At 34.1% G+C, this 20612-nt stretch overlaps 1 long non-coding RNA gene across 1 annotated transcript; it reads right to left on the bottom strand.

The window, feature by feature from the left end:
- Positions 1-2214: 2214 nt before the first annotated feature.
- Positions 2215-4948, bottom strand: LOC126892681 (uncharacterized). The gene is made up of 2 exons (XR_007700966.1): positions 3661-4948; positions 2215-3202 (listed from the first exon to the last, which is right to left on the bottom strand). It is a non-coding gene; the product is annotated as an uncharacterized LOC126892681 (long non-coding RNA).
- Between the last annotated feature and the right edge of the window lie 15664 nt (positions 4949-20612).

Below are 20612 nucleotides of genomic sequence, written 5' to 3'. Positions count from 1 at the left end.
CGGTCATCTTTTGGCTTTTGCAAACGCTCTATGTTTAATAGATCGATTATTGCTCTCTTCCAGTACACGGTTCCCATTTTAGAGATATTACCTTTCTTGTTTATTTCCTCACTTATCTCGTGTATCGTGTTTGTTAAAATTGATATTAAGGCAGGCATTGTTTTCGCTGTTGCGACTTTTCCATGACTTCTATTTAATGATTCGAAGAATTCTTCAGTAAATTGCTGCTCCCTTTTACCACTAAATATTGGTGTAATTGTCTGTTGATTGTAGTTTGAAGTCAAAAACTTGATTTTATTAGCGCTGGCAAGTTTTGCATAGTACAACAGTGCAGATAGTTGGAATTTAGCCTAAGTTCCACTTGTGGTCATTTTCTTAAACTGCTCACCTATCACCTCCCTTGTGGTCCATTTCTTTAAAGTCGTTATCTGTTCCAGTATTGATACGTCCTCACAGCAGGTTCCAAAGATTGAATGAAATATTACTTGCTTCGCGTGTATCGCAGTCCATGATCCTTCTAATTTCCAGTGTAGATGGCAAACGATACTGTACAAGTAAAAAGCACCATTACCAGATGCGTTAAAGTGTTCCAGGAATGTTTCTGCACCCTTTTTACCATTAATTTGCTCATTAGTAGAAGTTATATTTCCTTGATCATCTGTTGGTAGGTTGTACGCCCTGTCAAGCATAGATAGAGGAAAGAATGCCCTGTGCGCTTGCCTGGCAGATACCATACAGAGTAGATCAGCTAATAAAGTTATTATTGTGGAGATCTCAGAGGCATCTTCTCCTAAGACAATGGACAAGATATCATCGATACAGGGAATGTGCGACATCATTCTTTTACATGCTGATGTCCATCTGTCCTTATATTGTTTTTGTGTGGTCACATGTAAGAGAAAGGCTGTCATGGGCCCCACACTTTGGGCCATAGCTGACCTATTCTCCGAGGGAAATGTGCACCCTTCCAACAATACGTGATGTAGCCCACTCAATCCATATTTGGATGCTGCAAAAGCTTTTGTTCTTTCTTCTGGGCCCTTTCCATTTGGGAAATTTGCATGACCTAATCTGAGCTCATTTAGTCGTAAGACGTTTGCTACAAAGAAATCGAGATAGGGCACGACCATACCGTACCAGTTTTCTACCCCTCTTACGTAGCTCTTAAACTCTAGACTATGTTCAACAGCAGCATCCTCTATTATTTTTAATGCATCTTCCTGATTTATAGTGTGGGTATCTTTCATCGTACTTATGGTATACTTTCTTTTCAATTGCCAACTTCTCCACATTTCCTGCATATCCATTGGCCTTCTGTCTCTTGATAGTGAATGCCGAAAAGATTATATTTGTGATCTGCTGCGAAATATTGATGTTGCTGGCCTTTTGTTTCCAGAATTCCTTCTGTTATCATACTGACCTTCTGACCCACTAGAATTGGGTCTATTTTGTGCCCTTCTGTTTTCAGAACTTCTTCTGTTCTCATACTGACCTTCTGACCCACTAGAATTGGGTCTATTTTGTGGCCTTCTGTTTTCAGAAATCCTTCTGTTATCATATTGACCTTCTGACCCACTAGAATTGGGTCTATTTTGTGGCCTTCTGTTTTCAGAATTCCTTCTGTTATCACACTGAGCATCTGACCCACTAGTATTGGGTTTATTTTGTGGCCTTCTGTTTTCAGAATTTGAAACCTCTTTACTCTGGGTATAGAGATTTTTGAAGAGAAGAACTGAATAAAGATGGGTAAAATAAATGATAAGAGATTTAAGACGACAAGAAGAGGGGCTTAGCTCAGGAGAAAAAAAAAATTAAAAGGGCAGAGAGACACTAAATCTCAAGTGAGTATTCGGGCTAGCTTCAATATACCGAATATTGGCTTTGGAGATATGAGAAGAAAATTTGGTAATGAAATGATAGTAACTAGGAAGAAAATGAGACTGTTAATACAAAAATGGAAGGAAAATAGATCAGAATGCTAGAGATAAAATAATATCGAGTTACAACAAAGAAAGAAGAAGAAAAAGGGCGCCAACTCGAACGAACAACTCGGCTCTCAGAACCAAGAAGTTGGACAGGTTCGAGATTTTGAAGTAACGAACAACGGGAACTCTATGACACTGGTTACAACCACCTGAAATACAAAATACTAAATACTGATCTTGTCTTGCTATGTTATATACTGGTAATACAGACTGAAATAAAACACCAACCTTAATACATACAAATATATTAATAACAAATGTTAAATACTAACAATTTACATATAACGCAACGTGATAACAGTGATAGTGGATGGGGAAAAGATCAAATAGGACCGCAAAGGCCACTTAACAAGCAATTATCCACTATCACTGGCCAAGCAAAGGTATTAAAATCAAAATCCAAAGCAAAAGTCCGTCAGAATAGCACTAAGTCCTTACAACTAAAAAGTTAGTAATTATTTCCTAAATTGAACTACGCTAGAGTGAGATCCACAACAAGAACGCTACGGTTACCAAAAATAATAAAGATCTCACCTAGCAAAAACACTAATAAGTAAATATATAATGAGTTATATAAATGAGTTATATAAATGAGTGATATAAATGAGTTATATAAATGAGTTGGTCAGTTACTCTTTATATACAATGTAAAAACCTACAAGACATATTCCCTATTTGAAATCCGCGACAAACCTTTAACGACCCCTTCCCGATCAAATTTTTAAGCTACAATTTTTATTTATAATGATTATTGAACAAGACCTAATTTTATTTATTGGAAACTACTACTTCTATTAAATTAAAAAAAAACCAACGACCTAAAACCCTATCTATCAAGAAATATGTACCTAGTTTACCTCAATTGTATGCATACAAGAAGTTTACAGTGCAAGCAACTATAGAGTACCCAAAATATGTAAATAATAAGATTAAACAACTTATCTTAACCACAAGTCCTATTTAAAAAGGTCCAGATAGGAATGAATTTCCTCTTGGCACGGCAAAAACTAGTGGGCTGCTGTGGTGATAAATCCAATCCTGGATGTTGTGAAATAGGTACTATCCAATCCAATCAAAAGTAACTCTAGGGGTAACCCATACCCTAGCTGCTTACAGTAACTGGCACATATTTATATGATGGCACATTAAATGATGATACAATCTATATAAATTGACTAGGCTAAGTGTCTATGTGACAAGTAGCTACGGGACGGAATCTAAAATAAATTTTATCAATTTAATTACATTATTTATAACACTATGTGTAGACAGCACAGGGTCACTGCACTGGAAACCAAAACAAAAAAAAACTCAGGTTAGGTATACATATGTCATGTCAAACTGAAACTAATCCAAATCATCAAATCAGACATGGCAGGGACATGCGCATGACATGTCTGATATTCGTTAAAACTTTTTTATATTATTACCTCAAAAAAACCTAGAGCAAAAAGTCTAATGAGAAATTGGAATTTAACTTTAGCACTAAAACATATGGCCTTGACTGTTCCTTTGCAAATGGAAATGAATATCCTTACCGTAATATAACTTATAATGTGACATTTAAATTATTTCTTAACTGAAATTAATATCTACAGATAACGAACGAGATATCTAGGATGGTGAATTTGATTTTATAATGAAGAAATAAAGAGAAATATATCAATATACTCACTTGAGCAAAGCAACACATCGGCGGTATTATAACCTTTTTCCTTTCTTGTAAATAAGTCTCCAGATATAACTACTGCTTGATTATTATTAGTATGGGTTATTGGCTGATGTTCGAGGTCTTTTAGTTATATATTTTCCCAATTTTGCCCAAACTCCGTCACCTAAGTAATGACGATGTGTTGCCTCTTTGTGAGTTCGTGACCAACTAAACTAGAAATCGACAATCATCGATTTTCTTTCTATTGGCGCGCCTGTGCACCGAAAAAATCGTTGTTGGATCTTCGCGGGCGTCACCCAAGGATTTTGTAGAGGGGTATATTTTAATCCAATTTTAATTAAATTAATTTAATTAGTAGCGTGATCGCTACATTCTCCCTCTTCTCCAGCAAAAAAAGGAAAACTCTACAAGTTTCCTTTTTTGTTTATTTTCCAGAACTAACTGACGCTAGGCGAACCTGAGGATGGACACGGTAAAGGAGAAACGTTGTGGTACAAAACCATAATTATGGTAGGCTCAACCGCCATACTATTTGCTGAGGAGACAGAACAAAAATCAGGACGAAGTCATACAGACAGTATAGAGGCCACGCGAGATATCTTTAATGGTATTTGCAGAAAGTATAGAACATAGAAGGGATGTGTAACTAACCGACATACGTAACTGACTGACATAAGTTATTCAACAAGATAATTTACTTTAATTTAGTAAAACCAAAGATAGAGAAAAACAAATAATTACGCGTTAATCACTAACATTCTAAATATAATTATACAACCTTATAGAGTAAGTTAACTCTTAACACTACTTACTATCTACATTCTCAAGTGTTAGTAAACCCATGATTAAAACTAAATTACAGGTGTGTATTAACAACCCTTAACACAATATAACTAAGAACCATAAACAACAATTAACCTAAACGCATCCTATTAACTTTACCCAACATTGACACTAGAGCGAACAAATTCTATTAATCACCCCAGAATTCAATGAGGGACTAATTCATTAGGACCAGTTAAAACTACATTACTACAAACCTAAACATATATGATATGGTTCCGGATATCAACATCTAAAACTCAAGGTAAAAGATAATTCATAACGTCTACTTGCTTTCGTAGCGATAGGAAGACACAATCTAGGTAAAGATACTAGCAAGCGCACTATACGCATAGTATAGGGTATGCTAAAAGGTAAAAGAGATAATTGCAAGCCCACATCTACTCGTGGTATGCACAAAGGTAAAAGGTAATAAAAATCCTAACTGTAATACCTAAACTGTACTATTGACGTGATCCAATTCTATATTCACGACAAGAACAGAAAAGGACAGATTCTTAGGACTTTATAATAATCAAGATAAAGATAAGATATACATTCAATCAAGATATAGATAAGAGATAAACTCATCAAGGTAAAGGTACGAGATAAACTCAAACTAAAGGTAAAGATAAACTCACTTCAGGTAAAGGTAAAGATAAACTCACATCTACCTTTTCATATTTAAGGCAGAAGAACATCTACTAACATAATGCTCAGTAGGGAGACAATTAAGGTAACTCACATACTCACAGCCACTAATCCAAGCAAGTGGTAGAGACAGGTAACCAAACTTACGGTAATAAGATATGTTAAAACTCAAATCATTTAAAAGATAACAGCATAGGAGATGACAACCAAGTTAAACAGACTGACTTACTGCTGAATATCAGAACGATCCAATTCTACATGACACATTCTAATTTCAACCTAAGAGATACTCTAGGAACAACTTATAGATATTAATATATTTTTGAGCCAAGTGAAGTGCCCAAGTCCAGGGTGATCAGTCCTGAACCCACGCTAAACCCTGACACAGTAAGTAAGTGAATGCATAAGCTTTATGGCCATGGTCCACGAGCTCATGCAACCGTCAATCAAAGAAAATATTATAGAAACGGTTTCCTAACTATCCCTATAAATATCTATTTAACCCAGAATTCAAGATGGGGAAAATTCCCATTATCCATCCTGCACTCCTATGATATATAGTTTGGACTTTTAAGAGACAACCAACAGCAAAATGAACAAGTCCATAAACTAAGATATTAACCAACATTAAGATAAGATAATATAAGATAAAATAAGATAAAAGGCATAACAACAGATGTTAACCAGGTAAACAGAATAGATAAATAGATCATAAATAACAAACTGGCCCTCACAATTTAATCTTCATCTGAAGATGAACCATCTGAATTGTCAGACAAGTTATGTGGACCTACAGTCTTATCCTCAAGTAAATCTTTGACATGAAACCTTCCTAGTTTCCTGCCGGTGGACGTTTCCTTCAACTCATAAATCAAAGGGGAGATAACCTTAATAACAGTGCAAGGTATGTATTTTTGACACAACTTGGCAGATTGGAAATTCACTTTATCTGACTTGACAAAATTTTTCTTCAGAACGGAATCTCCGACTCTGAACGATAAGGCTCGCTTTCTCAGGTCATAACGGCACTTATTTCTGTCATAAGATGCTTTCAAACGTTTGCGAACATCCGTATATATGTCAGGAAGATGCTGAATATCTTCTAAGCGGTGTAACTTATCTGATATTGCAGGAAAATTAGTGGCATTTTCTGAGATTTTACCAAAATAATCACCAGAAAGAGGAACATGACGACCAAACATTAAGTAAGATGGAGGACATTTGGTTATTTCGTGAGAAGAAGTCCTGATAGCTTGTACTATAGAGTGGATATGAGTATCCCAAGCTCTCTGATCAGGAAATGAATATGATCTTAAAGCAGTAACGATAGATTTGTTTACTCTTTCAGTATGATTAATTTGAGGATGATAGTTCGCATTGTACCAGATCTTTTGTACATTATATTTGGACATGAGATCACGAAAAGCCTTGGCTGTGAACTGGGGTCCATTATCGCAAGACACGATCTGTGGAACACCATAAATTAGGAAAACTTCATTCTCTAGATACTTGATAATGGCTGAAGTAGTTGCTTTAGACATAGTATGCACCAAAGGAAATTTTGTAAAGTAATCAACAACTACTAAGGCATATTGAGCACCTTTATACGACCTAGGATAAGGACCAATAAGATCCAAAGATATAAGTTGGAATGGAAAATCAATCCGTCGATAACTACCCATTAAACCTGGTTGGGGAAGATTTGTCGACTTACACGTAGCACAAATTTTGCATCGAGCGAGATAACTACGAATAGTCTGACGCATCTTCGGCCAGTAATACAGTTCAGATATACGACAGAAAGTTTTGTAGAAGCCAAAATGAGCTGCAGTAGGATGGTCATGAAAAGTGGCCAAAACCTCTGCTCTATTTGCTGTTGGAACGACTATCTTCCATTCCGACATTCCAGTAAGGGCATCCATAGAACTTAACACATGTTTATACAACACACCATGCTCAACTTTAAAATCAGGAAATTTACCTGGAACATTCTGGACATCATACAACATTTTTTGATACCAGTCATCTGGTTGTAAAGTAGATAAATCTAACAAGTTAATATCAAAAGTTCTCGATAGTGCATCAGCGACTACTACACCTGCAGCTTTACGATGAACAATTTTATAATCATATTGTGCCAATTTTAAAATCCACCTAGCCAAACGAGGAGATGGGTTCTTCATACTCTGTAACCACACCAAACTACTATGGTCAGTTATGACCGTAAACGAACGACCTTCCAGAAAATATCTGAAATGTTCAATGCCCGTAATTATAGCTAACAACTCTTTTTCGGTTGTAGTATAATTTTTCTGGGCTTTGTTTAATTTCCTGCTTGTATAGGCTATAGGGTGTTCCTCTCCATCGACAATTTGATAGAGTACACCACCAGATGCTGTGTTTGAACAATCAGTCATCAAATAGAAAGGCTTAGTGAAATCTGGGGCTACCATAACTGGGGAGTTGGTGAGAGCCTCCTTGATTTTAATGAAAGCTTCATTAGCTTCAGGAGTCCACACAATGTTTTGTCCCTTTTTCCTATTTTGAAGCAAATCAGTGATAGGGGACAACAAGGTAGAATAAGACTTAACAAACTTTTTATAATAGCCCACCATTCCTAACAATCGACGGACCTGGGTGGTATTTTTAGGCACAGGAAAATCACGAATAGCTGACACCTTGTCAGGGTCAGTATGTAAGCCATGAGAATCTACAACATATCCTAAAAACTTAATAGAATCACGACAAAAGCTGCTTTTATCTAAGTTAATAGTCAAATTTGCATCTTTGAGACGCTGAAACAACTGTTGCAATACAGAGATATGAGTGTCGAAATCAGGAGTAATGACTAGAATATCATCAAGATAATATTGACAATAGGGATCTAAAGCAGGACCTATTACCAAATCCATTAATCTACACATAGTCTGGGGAGCAGACACCAGACCAAAAGGCATTGTAGTAAACTGGTACAATCCTTTGCCACTTACTGCAAAAGCCGTAAGTTTCTTACTCTCTTCGCTTAATGGGATCTGTAGAAATGCCTTCTTTAAGTCGATGGATGAAATGTATTTAGCATTTTTTAGCTTGGTGAGGATGATATCTATACGAGGTATAGGATAGGCATCCCTATTCATCGTAATGCTGTTAAGTTTACGTCCGTCAAAACAGACACGAAAAGTCCCATCCTTCTTCTTTGTCATCCATAAGGGACTACAAAAGCTAGACGAGCTCTGCTCGATAATACCAAGCTTAAGCATTTCATCCACCTCCTTAACTAAGCTCTCATGCCAGGCTTGAGGCAATGGATACTGGTATTGTCTGAAGGGCTTAGACGAACCCACATCAATGTGATGTTCGATGAGATGAGTTCTGCCTAACTGATTCTTCGAAGAGATAGAAGAGAAGGATTTGATGACATTATTCAACTGCTCTAACTCCTGAGCATTAAGTCTACTCATATCTTCAACTGCATCAACACAAGAGATATTAAAAGAAGAGACAGATAAAGAAAATTCAGGAAAATTCAATTCACTATTAAAAGTTTTCAGAAAATCCATCCCTAGGATAACTGAATTCTTAACAGAAGGTATAACAAAAAATGTAATCATCCTTTTACATGAACTAACAGAAATCTCAGTTGTGAACTGACCTAAAATTGGTTGGACCTGACCATCAGCTGTAGTCACTTGCAAACTCTCATCCATTCCTATCTTAACATTAGAATTCTGGAGAAATTCCAGACCTAAAGAACCTAAAATAGAGATATTGGACCCTGTGTCCAGTAAAGCTAAACAAGAATGTCCTAAGATAGATATTTCAAGGTATGGACGATTATCCTTGTTTTTTCTAACTAATAATGAATTAATGTCAATATCAATGAGGGAAGATAAGGGATTACTTGGAGAAACTACAGAAGAATCACAAAGGACATGGTCAACTAACGTGCTCTTTTCGGTTGGTATCTGCCGTTCCGTGGTCTTTTGTCTTTCGGTGGAGGTTGGGATGTTTGGGTGGTTGAGGCATGGACCTCCTGACTCGAGAAACTGATTTCTAGGTCTTGAGGATTTTCTAGAGTGTTCCCTGTATTTTGATGAGGAGTGGGAGTCACCCCTTCTGTCATTTCTTGAACAGAATTCACATTCACTCTTACGTACACCTTGACATCCACACCCATAACAAAACAGACCTCTACGTTCAGAACATTCAGAATACCGATGTTTGGACCGAAGACAATTCCAACAGGTAATCTTCGAATTAAAAGTAGAGATATTACCAGACCGAGAATAATTTTGCCTATCAGTAAAGGTTGATTCCTGATTTCTGAAATTTGACTGACTTGGGACACTAGATATAGGTTCAGAAGACCATGACAAAACTTCTTCTAACCTCTTACATTTTTCTGTAAGATCAGCAATCGAGAGAATGTCAGTGAGTGCCAGACTTGGATGATAAGACGGCAACAAATTTTTCCTAATAATTCTTACTATATGGGACTCAGAAAGAGGAACTTCCAGACGGTTACACAAACTAACAACTTCATTGATAAAGATGGTGACTTTCTCCTGGGGAGCCTGTTTACGAGATTTAATTTCGTCCAGTAAGTTGTCGTCATAATTATAAGGAAGAAAATCTGATTTCAGTTTGACAACTAACTGTTGCCATGAAGTAAAACTACCTCGGTTATTGAGGTACCAAGTAAGAGCTGAATCCTTAAACAGATCACCAGCTGATGAAAAGCACTCATCTTCACTGTTCCCACGAGCTAGTCGCAGACATTCTACTTTCTCCAAGAACCCAACAACATTTTCATTAGAACCACCAGAAAAATGTACGCCCCATTTATAAATAGGAGCCGACTTAAAGAAAGGGAAGGAATTTACTGAAACACTAGGGTTATGAGTGGAGTGAGCCTGTGGAACTACTTTAAACTCAAGTTCGCCTTCCAGATTAAGTATCTTGAAGTTGAAAGACTTCTTAATGGCATCCTCTTCCTCATTTACCGACTCTAACAAATGAACCCTACCTGAAACATGACCTAAACGGGAAGTCAAGCGACCATATAAAACATCACTATGGGAGCCAACAAAGGAGCTAATTTGGGTCTTCAAATCTGCAAGGGTAGCTTCTATTTCACGGACCTCATCACTAAAATTTAGTTGGAAAGCTGACAGAACAGCATGACTCCGATTTGCTGAAGCTTGCTTTAACGCACCTGTCAATACGATCACTTTAGCCCTATCAGTAGTTAGCGATGGATCAGCTAACTGACGAATTTTCAACTCGTAATCTAATTCAGGGGTTGACAGATGTTCTGCCTTAAAAGATGCCATTACACACCACTGGGAAGTAAACACGAGAATGAGATAAAATGTAAGTAGGTAAAGTTTAACTTACTCTCTGTCCTCAAGTTAATGTTCTGAGTCGATACCTATACCAGCAATGTTTATTTGTTTGGTCCAGTCGTGAAATCCGATGAAATGTACTGCTACACTCCCGATAAACCTAAAATTGAATAATACTTTTAATTCAAGGTAGTGATTCACTATTAATGCTACTCCGGACTTGTAAACATCGATGAGATTGTTAAATTCAAGATATTTAAATTTTTAATTTTAATTTAATTTATTATTAATACCAAAATAGTTCTTTAACCAATCAAAACAAAGCGATTTATTCAGTCAACACAGTATACTATAGCAAAACAAGTTTATACAAGATATAGATATAAGATAATCTCCAAAAAAAACCAAATTGAAGTACAAAACTCAACGTCAAAGTGAAAATCTACCAAACCCAATCACTGAAATCACCAAGATAAAAACCAAAAATTAAAGAAAATATTTTTAAAGCCAGAAATGTAAAAGAAGCCACACGTTGGGTCTAGCCAATTGAAACCTCTTTACTCTGGGTATAGAGATTTTTGAAGAGAAGAACTGAATAAAGATGGGTAAAATAAATGATAAGAGATTTAAGACGACAAGAAGAGGGGCTTAGCTCAGGAGAAAAAAAAAATTAAAAGGGCAGAGAGACACTAAATCTCAAGTGAGTATTCGGGCTAGCTTCAATATACCGAATATTGGCTTTGGAGATATGAGAAGAAAATTTGGTAATGAAATGATAGTAACTAGGAAGAAAATGAGACTGTTAATACAAAAATGGAAGGAAAATAGATCAGAATGCTAGAGATAAAATAATATCGAGTTACAACAAAGAAAGAAGAAGAAAAAAGGGCGCCAACTCGAACGAACAACTCGGCTCTCAGAACCAAGAAGTTGGACAGGTTCGAGATTTTGAAGTAACGAACAACGGGAACTCTATGACACTGGTTACAACCACCTGAAATACAAAATACTAAATACTGATCTTGTCTTGCTATGTTATATACTGGTAATACAGACTGAAATAAAACACCAACCTTAATACATACAAATATATTAATAACAAATGTTAAATACTAACAATTTACATATAACGCAACGTGATAACAGTGATAGTGGATGGGGAAAAGATCAAATAGGACCGCAAAGGCCACTTAACAAGCAATTATCCACTATCACTGGCCAAGCAAAGGTATTAAAATCAAAATCCAAAGCAAAAGTCCGTCAGAATAGCACTAAGTCCTTACAACTAAAAAGTTAGTAATTATTTCCTAAATTGAACTACGCTAGAGTGAGATCCACAACAAGAACGCTACGGTTACCAAAAATAATAAAGATCTCACCTAGCAAAAACACTAATAAGTAAATATATAATGAGTTATATAAATGAGTTATATAAATGAGTGATATAAATGAGTTGTATAAATGAGTTGGTCAGTTACTCTTTAAATACAATGTAAAAACCTACAAGACATATTCCCTATTTGAAATCCGCGACAAACCTTTAACGACCCCTTCCCGATCAAATTTTTAAGCTACAATTTTTATTTATAATGATTATTGAACAAGACCTAATTTTATTTATTGGAAACTACTACTTCTATTAAATTAAAAAAAAAACCAACGACCTAAAACCCTATCTATCAAGAAATATGTACCTAGTTTACCTCAATTGTATGCATACAAGAAGTTTACAGTGCAAGCAACTATAGAGTACCCAAAATATGTAAATAATAAGATTAAACAACTTATCTTAACCACAAGTCCTATTTAAAAAGGTCCAGATAGGAATGAATTTCCTCTTGGCACGGCAAAAACTAGTGGGCTGCTGTGGTGATAAATCCAATCCTGGATGTTGTGAAATAGGTACTATCCAATCCAATCAAAAGTAACTCTAGGGGTAACCCATACCCTAGCTGCTTACAGTAACTGGCACATATTTATATGATGGCACATTAAATGATGATACAATCTATATAAATTGACTAGGCTAAGTGTCTATGTGACAAGTAGCTACGGGACGGAATCTAAAATAAATTTTATCAATTTAATTACATTATTTATAACACTATGTGTAGACAGCACAGGGTCACTGCACTGGAAACCAAAACAAAAAAAAACTCAGGTTAGGTATACATATGTCATGTCAAACTGAAACTAATCCAAATCATCAAATCAGACATGGCAGGGACATGCGCATGACATGTCTGATATTCGTTAAAACTTTTTTATATTATTACCTCAAAAAAACCTAGAGCAAAAAGTCTAATGAGAAATTGGAATTTAACTTTAGCACTAAAACATATGGCCTTGACTGTTCCTTTGCAAATGGAAATGAATATCCTTACCGTAATATAACTTATAATGTGACATTTAAATTATTTCCTAACTGAAATTAATATCTACAGATAACGAACGAGATATCTAGGATGGTGAATTTGATTTTATAATGAAGAAATAAAGAGAAATATATCAATATACTCACTTGAGCAAAGCAACACATCGGCGGTATTATAACCTTTTTCCTTTCTTGTAAATAAGTCTCCAGATATAACTACTGCTTGATTATTATTAGTATGGGTTATTGGCTGATGTTCGAGGTCTTTTAGTTATATATTTTCCCAATTTTGCCCAAACTCCGTCACCTAAGTAATGACGATGTGTTGCCTCTTTGTGAGTTCGTGACCAACTAAACTAGAAATCGACAATCATCGATTTTCTTTCTATTGGCGCGCCTGTGCACCGAAAAAATCGTTGTTGGATCTTCGCGGGCGTCACCCAAGGATTTTGTAGAGGGGTATATTTTAATCCAATTTTAATTAAATTAATTTAATTAGTAGCGTGATCGCTACAAATTCCTTCTGTTATCATACTGACCATCTGACCCACTAGAGTTGGGTCTATTTTCTTTTATGATCGACTGCACCCTACTTTTCATCATATAAAATCTTTTTATTTCACCTTCTAGTGCATCCTGTTCATTTTTCACAGTTATTTCCATTATTAAAGCATCTATTTTTTGTACCTATTCTTTTAAATCCTCTTGTATATCTTCATTGTTTTCGTCGTCTTCCAATAAATTATTAAGTTTTCCCATTCTAATTCCTACTTCTCTAATTTTTATCGAAGACTTGTATGAATTTTTGATAAACTCCTCTAAAGCCTTTTTCGTTTCTTCATATTTTTTCCGTACTTGTTCGTAATAGTTAGATGTAATAGCTATTTGTATAACAAGGGAGGAAAGTGCAACTTTTCCTCCCGAGACGTTTACTGCCCGACGCGTAGCGGAGGGCAGTAATCATTCAAGGGAGGAAAAGGCACTTTACTCCTATGTTATACACATTGTTTTTATGTTAATTAATTTTTTTAAAGTTTTCCACATTTCTTTAAGATAATTTTTGAAACAATCAATTTTATTATAATAATATTCAGATTTCTCTGATTTTAATGTGTTGACTACATCATTTCTATATGTTTTAAACTCATCCCACATTTCTTGCTTTTGAAGCTCTGTGCACGATTTAAAAGATTTGTAAGCTGTATCTCTTACTTTAATTTTAGAGTAAACCTCATTATCAAACCACGGCAAGCTAGGATTATATTTACGTGTTTGAATAGGACATAAGTTATTGATTTCTGTCTCACAGTTTATAGATAACTCGTGATAAATTTTGTCAACATCAATACAATTAAGTTCCCAGTTATATAGAATTAGATTAGTTTTAACAGTATTAAGAGTATTAGTACTGAAATTCCTATATTTTTACTAATTATATTAGATGTGTTATTTAAATTGCTAAAATTAAATGAAACTGTTGAATGGTCACCTATTTTAGGAATATCATGGACTTCTGCAATATAATTATCTTCATTTGTCAAGACTAAATCAACTAAACACTTACTATTATTAGTTATTCACGTTGGTGTAATAACTTTTTGTTGAATGCCATAATTTGATAACAGATCTGTCATTTTATTAACACAAAAATCGTTAGCCATAAAGTTTAAATTAAAATCACCAACCAACACAAATTTATCAACCTTACAAACAATGTCATCACAAATATCTTCAAAATTTTCCAAAAACTGGTAGGTCCAAAGAATGGTAAGACACCCCACTATCCAGACTGAAGATGGAAAATGTATTATTACTAGTTTGCACCAGTAATTTCTTTCAAGCACATATGACTTAATATTTACGCAAGTGTAACAATTTTTAATATATAGAACAACACCTCCAGTATGACGGGTTTGAGAATCACATCTTATGCATTTATAATTTTCAATCCTTATTTCGTATCTTCAATATCACGTGTTGTCCGAGTTTCACTCAATAATAAAATGTTAGGAATAAAACACATTAAATTTTGACATATTTGATCAAAGTTACATAGGATGAAAAAATGAATAACCATTTTCAATTGCATATGACTTGCAAATTGTAGAAGCCTCGGAGGTGTAACCAGAGAAGGTTCCCATTGTTTTCATTCTGGTGGGATATGCTATATGCCATTAGAGTGAAAACTTAGTCTCTTACATAGGATGCTTTGAGCGTTTACGTAAATGATGTCAGAGTTTAGAAGTATATTTAAATATTTATAGGTTGCAAAGTTAGTTTTTTTTATGTTTTTGATCTACAATAGTTGCTTTATTGTAAAATTTTTTTATAGTTGTACTATTATCCCCAGAATCATTCTTTTTTTTTTATTTCTAATTTAGTTTATTTAAGTACTCACGTTGGGCATTTGTGTGATCACAAAATATCTTAACACTAGGGCCTTTGATAAGCTCTTTATTCCTTAAAACCATTTTAACATTTTCGGTTGACCGCAAGATAACCTTTATAGATCTTATTTTTTCTAGCTGAAATTTACCTACTCTAAACGATTTGATTTTGCTCTTGTCTATGTCGAAAATATGTAATATATCTTGAACCACATTGTGATCTTCATTATCTCTTGATTTGATTTCATTTTAGATTCGTTTACATTAAATATTATTATATTCGAAGCACGTCTGTGTCTATCCATAATTTCATTAATAAATCGTTATTATCAGGACACTGGGAAGGTATCTTAATATTTCCGATATTATTTTTCAACTCGGTGATTTCTTCTTTCAATTTATCAATTTTCACAAGTAATTTAGGTATCAACTTAATTTCACTATGGTAGTCTTCTCAATAGAATTTTAGTAGCCGCTTACCTTTGAGGTCCATCACTTTTAATTCACTTGCACTAAGCCCGGTGCATGACTTGACCTTTGGCAGCTAGCACATAATAAGACTAAATCTTCTGTCTTAATTTTACATGTTACACATTCCATTTTAGAAGATCTAGGATATACGACCAGTAGCCACTACCAAGTAATTAAGATAATGAGAACAAAATTTCCTGATCTGTTTCGTGCAAACAACTGGTTTTAAAAAAGCACTATTTAAAACAATGGGTGGAATGCATAAAACGTAGTAGATGCTATTGCTTCAGCAAATAATATCTAGTTTGTAGCATTTTCTTTTACATAAAAGGAGGTGCTTTGTTGTGAAGATCGTACTACACAACCGAAGTACTTGCTACTGACCTGAAGGATCTACTACTAAACGTAGCGCCAGCCGTAGTGCCCTTGTGCGCATCACACCACTTGTAGTATTAGAACTATTTTTCCATGTGCTTTTGTGTTTTGTGAATTCACATTTTTACGTACCTAATTATTATTAGAATAAGTGAATATAGTGAGTAAAAATGAGTGGTACAGATTCCGAAGCGACAAAAGAGTTAGGAGAGGATAAAAATGAACAAGTATTGTTGGTTAAAATCTTCTTGAAAACTATCAAATTTTATTTTATAAAAGAATGATCCCAAAAATTAAAAATGAAAAAGAAGCTGCATTGAATAAATTAACTGCTGCCTTTAATGAAATAATCGAAAAAAATCTAGATTCAAAACAGATTTTAAAGAAATTCAACAACATGAAAACAAAGGTTAAAAAAATTGTTGACGTAAAAAACTGGTAACAAAAAAATCGTACTGACTGACAAAGAAAATTCTATGAGTTATGGAACATTGGAAAAAATCAAGTCTTGCACAGGGTACCAGGTGCTTGTCAGGCCGATGTAACAGAGGAGATTGGGGTTTCATCACAAAAAAATAGTGATGAAAACGTTCTTTTTAGTTCCAATTCTGGTTGCCAAAAACTAACAGGCAGAGCTCCCAAATATCCTAGTGCGAAGGAGGAGTCCATTTTTGTAATCAGTATTTCAGAAGCTTTTAATTGGGGTGTCACATGATGTACTTTCCCATTTAACAAATCAAAGTTATGACTGTCACCTGAAGAGGGATTGCGTAAAGTTCGAAACTTTGATGCTATAATATACTATGAGTATTTTACAAATTGACCTCTCCGAGCGTTTTGTTTCCATACTAAAAATAAATGAGTTAATATGGGGGGTAATACTTATTCCACCGCACTGTATGAATAAAACTGCACAATTCATGATAATTACCTAAATATTTTACGATAAATATCGTCATTGTATCTTCTTCCTGGTCTGTAGATTTTTCTCCGACGAATTTTTATTCATAAATGCTGAACATTCATAAATGCTGCCATTTTTTAACAAAAAACACCTACGCCGAAGTCGTTCATCCACCAACTTCAGCTAAACTGAAGCAAATTCTACTAAACTAGCAAATACTTCAAAAGCGTAGTACATCCTTCTATGTATCTGGTAAATAGTAGCAGATGCTACGGAGAAAAGCAAATCCTTTGTAAGTGTAGCAAATTCTTCAAAAATGTAGTACGTACTTGAAGCATTAGCAGGTACTACGTTTTATGCATTCCACCCAATGCCGTTTTCAACTGTAAATAATTTTTTTTTATTTAAATTTATGTGTCTCGGCGGCAATGGCCATTGACACAAACAATATTTGTTATACAATAATTAATTACAATAAGGACTTAAAACTAATTATTATAACAGTTAATTTCTAATAAATCTTAAATAACATTAGGTAAAAATTACGAAGAAAAAAAATTGGATATACAATCATTGGATACTATAGAGACGTACAACGAATTATAAAATTGCTTCGGTCTTCTTGGGATACTTCGGACGATGTTTCGTCATAGTAGCAGTTGCATATGAACTAGTAAGATTACTGGAAGAATTGGGTCCAGACATGATGATGCTAACAGTGGGGGAACATTGATTTAAATTGTTACTCATATAGTCAAAAGTAACTTGAATTTGTTTATATTACGCTTTAGATGTCTGGAAATAAGTGATAACCTTGGATACATCACTGCAATACTGGTAGCCTAACAGTTGGCGTCCGTTGGGACGGGATAGCAACAGTGAAAAACTATTGATAGTTTGACACTGAATGGGTTTAAGTTGGAAGATTATTAAGTAAAATATCTCTTACTGACTGACGTTACAGCTTGTTCTTGATGATTAACACGTAACACAATTGTTATTAGTCACTATTTGAGCGAAAACTAATTTTAATAACTAGTATTTACAGTAATAATTACAAATTTCAGCACCAATTTACAGATCGATACATACACGTTCTGACGTTAGTTTGACAGTCCTGTAAATAATTAATAATACTCGAAGATATCACTATTTTAAAATTCGTCGAATTAGCAGCTTTCATTTAATACTAATTTTAGTTTTATTGTTGAATTTTTACTACTTAAAATTTGAATTTTTCAACGAGCAGTAATAAACGTGTATACACGTGTTTCACGAAAAGATAAAACATCGCGAGGACAAAAGTCTAATTAATTATTGACATAATTTTTTTCAGAACTTCTTCGAATGTGGAATTCGTTGATATTCGACATCAATGTTTTTTTCTTCTGTATCGAAATGTCCCATTCTTGCCATGCTCTAAAACCATTTCTACGATTAACAGACTTTTCGTGTATTGTGAGAGCTCGTGTAAGACTGCCCCAATCAGAATATTCCTTTTTAGACCAATCACTGATAGTGGATAAATTATCAACTAAAACGCAACAAAAGCAAACACTGCATCATTTGTAACAGAATAAATTAACCAACTTCTTTCTACGACTTCAGCTTTGCTCAAAATTTTCGAATTATGTGAAGATGCCTTCCATTATTAATGGGAATATCAAATTCTTTAATTGGATATGGACCCCTTTCAACCAATATTTGACGTGTTTCGGAAGACACATTTACATTTCTTGTAATATCTGTTGGCAGCCACTGCCACTGCTTTTCGACTCTTGAGGAACTACTGATGTTATTATTTCTTTGTTTTTCTTTATTTTCAGAAATAGGAACTAAATTTTCATTTGTCAAATTTGTAGCAGTCAGTAGACGGCTTATCTAAAGAAGACTTTTGTACTAAAAATTCTTTCATAACATTGCTTAGTTTTCTCCCTTGTTCCTCTTTCTGCATGCGTTTCTTTATATTGACTTCCAGACATTTTTTGTTTCACACTGTACAACAATTAAACAACAATTAAATAAAAATGCAACCAGGACTAGATATTGCAAATAATAAAATATTCTCAACAATATTATTACAAGACAGTGAGAATAAACTGACAACAATGCGACAGTTATTAGAAAAATTGTTGCCTGGCAATAGACACGAGAGACCGGAGAGCTCGAGTGACTATTACCGATTAAAAACAAGTTTGAGAAAAAAATTGGGAGCATTATTTTCTTATTTATTCTTACTGTGGTGTGATATTGGACAGATTATTTTTTAATATTTACATATAAAACTGAAGTCTTTGTATAAAGACATTCAGTGATATTTATCCCAATTAATGTGACACACATTTTTCAACTTGTCAAAGTGAACAGCACAGTTTAGCAAATATTCAGACGAAGATATCAATAAAATATATTAGTCAAAATTATTTATAAATTCCCTAAAATGGGGTGAAACCGATCACTCTAAAATTATTCATTCAAAAATATGATATTAAATTGTAACATTCACTATATATTTTTTACTAATATGATTCAACAAGATATGTACGATAGGTTGTCTCTTTAATCACACGATTACTTAACTTTTTATCAAAAAAATCAAATTTGAGTATGAATTAAAAGTTTGGTAAAGTGAACCATAGATTTAAAAAAATTAACTTTTGTTACAAAAATTAATTCTTTTTAAACAAATATTTGATTTATGTTACCACCCAATCAACTGATTTATTCAAACTAGAAAAAAATCAGGTCCAGCTTTAAAAAATTAGTTCGTTTGGGTCTTAGAAAAATTTTTACCCTGTATACGCTTTTTGAAAACTCCAATATGAATTTTACAAATTAGACAAATAGACAATTAAAATGGCATATTTATTTTTAATAAATATGCCATAAATTCTTAATAAAAAATTAAGTAATCGTGTGGGGAAAAATAAATATGCCATTTTAATTGCCTATTTGTCTAATTTGTAAAATTCATGAAGTTTTCAAAAAGCGTATACACGGTGAAATTTTTTCTAAGACCAAAACGAACTAATTTTTTTAAATCCGGGCCTGATTTTTTTCTAGTTTGAATAAATCAGTTTATTGGGTGGTAACATATTGGGTGGTCTATCGCTAGTAGATTAACGACACACGTACATTTTTGTGCTCCTAGTAATTTTCAAGATTACGCTGTAAATAATAATAATTTCGCAAAGAAATTTTGCATACCAGTTTCCATATACCAATAGTCATTAGTGGTTGTAAAAAATTTTGTGTAAAAAAAGTGCAATTACAGTGAACATAAACAACTGTGAGTACCATTTCACAATTTATTAATAATAAAACAAACTATACTAATTACATACCAGTAAAAAACCCGATCATGCCTTCTACCTCAGTTTGTTCTAACTGCTCCAAAAACATAGCAACAGCTGACCGTAAACTTCAGTGCGATGGTTGTAAGCGACAAATACATATCACATGCACGGATCTTTCTTCCGACGATCGCGTTACTCGACAGAAAATTCGTGGGATAAGTATCCTATGTAATTCTTGCAGCTCAAATATCTCTAATTTTTCGGAAATAAAAGATCTTTTGCTGGACTTTAAAATGGAAATTCGTACGAAAATTAATGATTTTGAAAGTA

Source organism: Diabrotica virgifera, chromosome 9, assembly GCF_917563875.1.
Source record: "Diabrotica virgifera virgifera chromosome 9, PGI_DIABVI_V3a".
Classification (NCBI taxonomy): Eukaryota; Metazoa; Arthropoda; class Insecta; order Coleoptera; family Chrysomelidae; genus Diabrotica; species Diabrotica virgifera.
Note: the sequence above shows the minus strand (reverse complement) of the source record. Positions and strands in the feature narration are given on the sequence as shown.